Source organism: Rattus norvegicus, chromosome 14, assembly GCF_036323735.1.
Source record: "Rattus norvegicus strain BN/NHsdMcwi chromosome 14, GRCr8, whole genome shotgun sequence".
Lineage (NCBI taxonomy): Eukaryota > Metazoa > Chordata > Mammalia > Rodentia > Muridae > Rattus > Rattus norvegicus.
Window position 1 is genome coordinate 16,488,509 of NC_086032.1, and position 6,000 is coordinate 16,494,508.

At 45.5% G+C, this 6,000-nt stretch overlaps 1 long non-coding RNA gene across 1 annotated transcript in view; it reads right to left on the minus strand.

The window, feature by feature from the left end:
• LOC134481723 (uncharacterized) overlaps positions 1-1,227 on the minus strand; it is a 53,859-nt gene extending 52,632 nt beyond the window's left edge. The window contains exons 1-2 of the long non-coding RNA XR_010057473.1: positions 1,089-1,227; positions 723-813 (exon numbers count right to left, since the gene is read on the minus strand). This is a non-coding gene — a long non-coding RNA (uncharacterized LOC134481723). The remainder of the gene's footprint in view (positions 1-722; positions 814-1,088) is intronic.
• Positions 1,228-6,000: the final 4,773 nt, after the last annotated feature.

Genomic DNA, 6,000 nt, shown 5'->3' on the forward strand with positions numbered 1-6,000 from the left:
TCTCACGTAAATCACTACAATATGTCATTTTCTAAATGTTTGTTTTGTTTTGTGTGTATGATGTTTTACATGTGTGTTTGTCTGTGTACTACATACATGCCCAATGCCTGTGGGTGCCACAAGAGGGTATCAGATTTCCTGGAACTGGCAGTGAGTTGCCATGTGGGTGCTTGAAATTGAGAACCTGGGTCCTCTGGAAAAGCAGCCAGTGCTCTTAACAGACAAGCCATTTCTCCAGCCCACAAAGTGTGTTTTAAAAGGCTTCCATTTAATGAAGGTTTAGATTTCAAAAGGTATGTGTGGGGGAGCAAAGACTTATTTACGTCACCTAAGCATTTTAAGCGTTAAACTGGGTTAAGAGATCATAAAGACTAATATAGAGTGCACACATAAGGATGGGGCTCACTGTGACCCATATCCATGTCCCATTGGCGCTGACACTCTGCAGCAATTCTGAGCGGGTAATGGAATCTGGAGAGGTAGCTTACTAATTAGCTAACTGCCGCGTGGCTCGGTTGACGAGTATTACGTGAACGTTACATTCTAGAGCCGGCAACTTAAAGAAACGCAGTAGAGCTGCTGCTGTTAGCTGAACCACAGATGTGAACAATACAGGAAGAAGCCAGGTATGTCGGGGTGAGGGCGGGGTGACAGGCACCAAGAGTGGAACTAGACCTCACCTCTACCCAGGGCTGACCACAAGTCACACCAAGTCACCTCACCTTGATGACAGTGCTGTTATAGATAACGGGAACACCGCTGGCTTATTTTGGTCACAGGTACAAGGGACATCTTAGCCAAAGTCCTGCAGATCTGTAGAGAAAGACTGAGATAGACCAAGCCAACTCCCTTTACAGACCTCCTCCGCTGGGGTTCCTCAGTGGGGACTGACGCTGTCAGCGGACAGAAGTTCACAGTGCTTAGCTTTGCTTTTGGGTGTGAAGTAGCCAAAGGCAGAGCGTAAACAGGAGGGTCTGGGGGTCCCATTACATGGGTGCTCAATTGGATTTGGTCTTCAGACTCAATCCTCTCTTCCCTTTCTAGAACGTTCTGATGGCAGGAAGAATCCACAGACTGTATTAACTTACCCTGTCTACTGTGTGCCCAATGTGGCACCGGCTTCTGCCACCACCGGGATTGCTGCCAAAGTCTTCTCAGGTGGCCTTTCAGCAGGCTTTGATTATCCCGTGCAGCCCTGGTTGACGAAGGCACCGGGATCAGGTTTCCCCTCACCTGCGTCTGTGAGCTATTGCTCAGAAACGGGTCGTATCTGTTTTCCTTCTCAGCTCCAATGCGGGAAAGGCAGGAGTCTCAGGAGAACAAGGAGGGTGGGTGTTCTTCCAGATTTGTGACAAATTCCTCCTTGTGTCTCAGCTGGAATGCATTAGGTACTTATGTCTGAGCCATCTTCCAGCAAGAGCATAGGGTTACTCTGACTGGCTGGAACTAATCAGGTCCCACCCAGGAGCTGCTGTTTTCTCAGCTGCCCACCTCCGCCTCTCGTTTACTGTTGCTGCTTCAGCGCTAGGGGGTGACTTACGCTCAGGTTTGCCCTGACTGGGTGCTTGCTGTATCATTTAGAATGAACTATGAGAGTGGCCCTAAAGATAGTTCTATCCCACTAACCTCTACCCCAGGACAGGGCTGTCCTGCCCGTCTCTTTTGCAGTCAATGGACTGTGGTTAGATATGGTTGGGATTCTAATTCTGCTCCTTATCAAGAAGAAACCAGCCTCAAATGCCTATAGATGATTTGACACTTCTCCCAAGCAGTGGTTTTCTTTGTGTTACACTTCCTTGGTGGGGAATAGGTAGGGGTTGGACAGTCTTAGAGCCTGCAGGGCTGTAGCACTGGCTCACACCCGGAGCCTACATCCTACCAAGAGTGGGATAGCATCTAATCAAGTCCAAGGGCTATGGGGCTTGCCTGCTGTTGAGGTAGACTGATGGCTCCAAACTGAAACCTCCTTCCTTTAATGTATCTTTTTTTTTTAATTGTACTAAAGAAAACTAGGCCTTGTCACATCTATTGTCTTTGCTCTTAGGAAGTTAGGTCAGAGTGTGAATAGCTCTGGATGTTGTAGGGAGATGAATGCTGGATGGTGTTTCTCACTTGGCGTGCTCTGTTCAGGGCACTCTTCATATTTAAAGTGTTTGAGCCTTGACACAACACAGGGAGAGAGCCACAGGGATATAGAATTAGGATCTGAGTGATATCCCTACAAGCCAAGGAAGGTCAAGGGTTGCAGGCACACAGAAGCCAGAAGAGAGAGCCAAAAGAGCTCCCTCGGAAGAGAGCACTCTGTCAGCACTTGCATCCCAGTGAATAGCTCACCAGAGGGGCAACACATTTCTCCCTTGACAACTTGGTTCAGGTGATGTGTTACTAGAGCTGAGGGGACCGGCTCAGCTGTACGCAGGCTCTGTGGTCTGCTTCAGTGTGGCCGAGAAGGATTTTATCTCACTACTGAATTTGTTCTTCAGCTGTGTCCATCCAGCTGTTCCCCCCAGCCATTTGTGTTCTCAGACTTAAGAATCATGACAGGTTTGTCTTCAGAATAGTCTGTCTTTATTTCACACGTAGGAAAAAAAAATCAGTATCTCTTCGCCCATCTGACGCTTTTATTTTGATCCGTAGTAGATAGATTAGACAGGATTAGGTCTATTTGGGGTTTATGTATTAAATGTACCAGATAAGATTTGAATCAGCGATGAGTAACAGGGATCACAACGAAGTATGACTTACGTATTTTATTTTTTTTAAGTTATGAGTTTAAAAGCGTATAAAAGTGAATCTAGAGCCGTCGTTTAGGGTCCTGGCTTCTTTCGTGTTTGTATCCTACAATTCTGAGCACATAGGCATTGTCCTCTTGGGGGCAAGATGGCCGCTTCACTTCACTGCATTGGACACACATTCTTGGCTGTGAGAGAAAAAAAATGGAGAGTTTAAAAGGGAAGAATGACTGTCTCTATTATGACAACATTTGATTGAGTATGACAAAGGTCCAAAGTGTTTGAAAGATGGAGTTTATGGCTCGTGTTACCGACTGAGCCATCTCCCAATCCCACGAGCACACACTCTTAGAATTTGTTTCTGTCTCTTCTTTAAATCAAAATACAAACTCCACGAGGGGGGAGGGGAATCATGTTTTTAGTTAGCACAGAAGTAGTATGTAGTCGAACTTTTGGCTACTCTGTGGGTTCTTCTTCCTTTCACCCTCCTTCATCCTGATTCAACTCCCTAACACTAGATGGGATAGAAAAAATGGAGGGGAAAGGTGTGACCATTAGACTATTTCCCGCTGACTAGGGCTGTCCAGTTCCTTGCAGCGAGTTTGATCTTCACCATTACGGCATCTTATTTCATTCTCTTTTCATTTCTTCTTTGCTCCTGACCACTTAACTGCATCCAACACGAAACAACAACAACCAAACACCGACCAAGAACTCAGCGCCTCTCAGGGCTCTGGCATTCACAGACCCCCTAACGAGTCCCCAGAATTCCAAAGGCTGCACACCCATGCAGACTGTCCGCAGCTGGCAAAATCCTGCCCCTGCTAAAGGACACGGCAGTCATAGTCGCCGTGGACAGTCAGAAGCAGCCCCATACCCTACACCTGGGATTAAAACAAAAGCATGTTCTTACACTATTCTGTAATTTTTAAAAGAAGAAACCAACATTTTTACTACAGTAGCAAGTTTCTGTATGGCCTTTTCATTTGCTCTGTTTTGACTGACCATCCCCACAACCCTACCACTCACTCTCCCTCAGAATCCATCACCCCTTCCCCCACTCTCACCCACCAACCCTCATGGCTCCCTTCTCCCTACATGGCATTTAAGGCATTCACTCCAACTTAATCATAGCTATCTAAAATTTCCAGCTTAAGGTCTGCACATGAGAGAGAACATAGCATGGTGGTCTCTCTGGCCCTGGGTCACTTCACTCCGTGTAATATTTTCCAGTTCTATCCATTTTCCTATGAATTTCATAATATCAATTTTTATCTATAGAACTCCACACTTTGTCCATTCATCTGCTGATGAACTTCGTGGCTGATTCTACTGTTTCATTATTGTGAACATAGCAGGGACAGACTCAAATATCCAAGAATCTTTGCCTTAGGATAGAGAACGTCTGCTTTTGCCTGAGACTGGTATAACTGGGTCATATGGCACAACTATCTTTAACTTTTGGAGAACACCCCCCCCCCCCATAATGACTTCCAAAGTTACTATATCAGGCAAGTTACACTCCAATCAACAGCAGATAAGGGCTCCTTGTTTTTCACATCTTTACCAGCGTCTATTATCATCATAAAGGCAACCTCACTCCCAGAAATCATATTTCAATCCAGGATTCCAGTGTCAGATGTAGGATTACTTCCCTATGGGCTGTTGTCTAGTTGTCCCACAAACAACATAGGCTATTGCCGTTGCCCCCAGGAACAGTCAGTGAGAGCCTATTGCTGCAGACGCTACACACCCTGGACGTAGGACCGAGTGAAATTAAGATGCATTAGAGAAGAAAGCTTCCTTTCTACTCGCTTGCACTTATAGTTAATCGTGCTATGCAGGCTGCCGTGGGAGAAGTTGGTAGTGATTACACCATGCTGTAGACCTAACCTGTTACGATACTGGGCTGATATGCTGGCAGGATGTGCTCACTGGTGCAATAGTGGTGTGAAGTTTTGGGGGTAACAACTCACTTCCTAATTGGATTTGAAGCCTCTTCTGTGGGAGGAAACAGATGCCCAGCACTGTAAAACTGATCAGAATCATACGGATAGGAAGGTTACAGGTCCTGTGGGAAAATCCACTGGAGTGTTGCCAAACGAAAGTATGGTTAAATGCCTTAATATTTATATTTATACCTGCAACTCTCAGCCTTTCAGGCAGTCAGAAACGGTCACAGCGGCTACTCACAACTAGCCCAAGTATCGAAAATAAGTTATTGTCGAGAACTTGGCCCCAAACGAGCCATGTATTTCACCCACTCTGAGGCCTAGAGAACATGTAGAAAAGGGAATGGAAGCATTGGGAGCTGAAGGGAGAAGAGGAGTGTGAGAAACTGTCTTCGGGATATATGGCTATTGCAATTGTGAACACACAGCAGCTGTGACTGCCTATATGGAACCAGCGAGAAGGAGAAGGAGAGAAAGAAAGAAAGGAAAAAAGAAAGAAAAGTCCATGAGGGCAGGAGGAGGACTAACCAGGAAGAAAAAGAGCTTTGGATGAAAAGGTCTAAGACTCAGTGGTCAGGGTGAATATAATCATACTGCCTTGCGTACAAGAAAGATATTGTCAAAAACCTTCAAATTAATTAGAAACTGAAAGCTCTCGGAAGAGTCTTCTACCTATTTTTGTTAGTTCTCTTCATGACCTGCATATTATTTGGTACACAGATGATGCTCAATGAAAGAAGGTCTGATGAATGTATCAGTGTTTTTAGTTTTTAACGTTGTCCTTTAATTTTTGTAATTATTTTATTAGGCTTCATACTTACTAACCAGGTAACGTTTGGTTTTGACCTTAGTATTCAACCCAGTAAATGGAATTAACGCTGTGGCTTTGGTGACGTGCTCTAGAGGACCAACTAACCAAATGGCCACTTCAGTGCACTTTCTGGAACCTGCTTCTTGTCAGGCGCTTGCTGACGTTTCTGGGTTTCAGACAGCTTGGTGCTATAAATACAGTAAGTCTGATCAAAGAGATCCTCTTAGGAAGGGAAGCCAACATGATATTACGTATTGTCATGGCTGGAGGGTGTGGATGACCAAACACCAAGGAGGTAGATGTGTTCAACCTCCACTGTTCAGGAAGGAATTGCAGAATGAGGTGCTACCACAAGATGACTGATGACTGCCAGCTAGGTAATTGACAGTTCATTCTTTCTCCTCTCCTCTCCTCTCCTCTCCTCTCCTCTCCTCTCCTCTCCTCTCCTCTCCTCTCCTCTCCTCTCCTCTCCTCTCCTCTCCTCTCCTCTCCTCTCCCCTCCCCT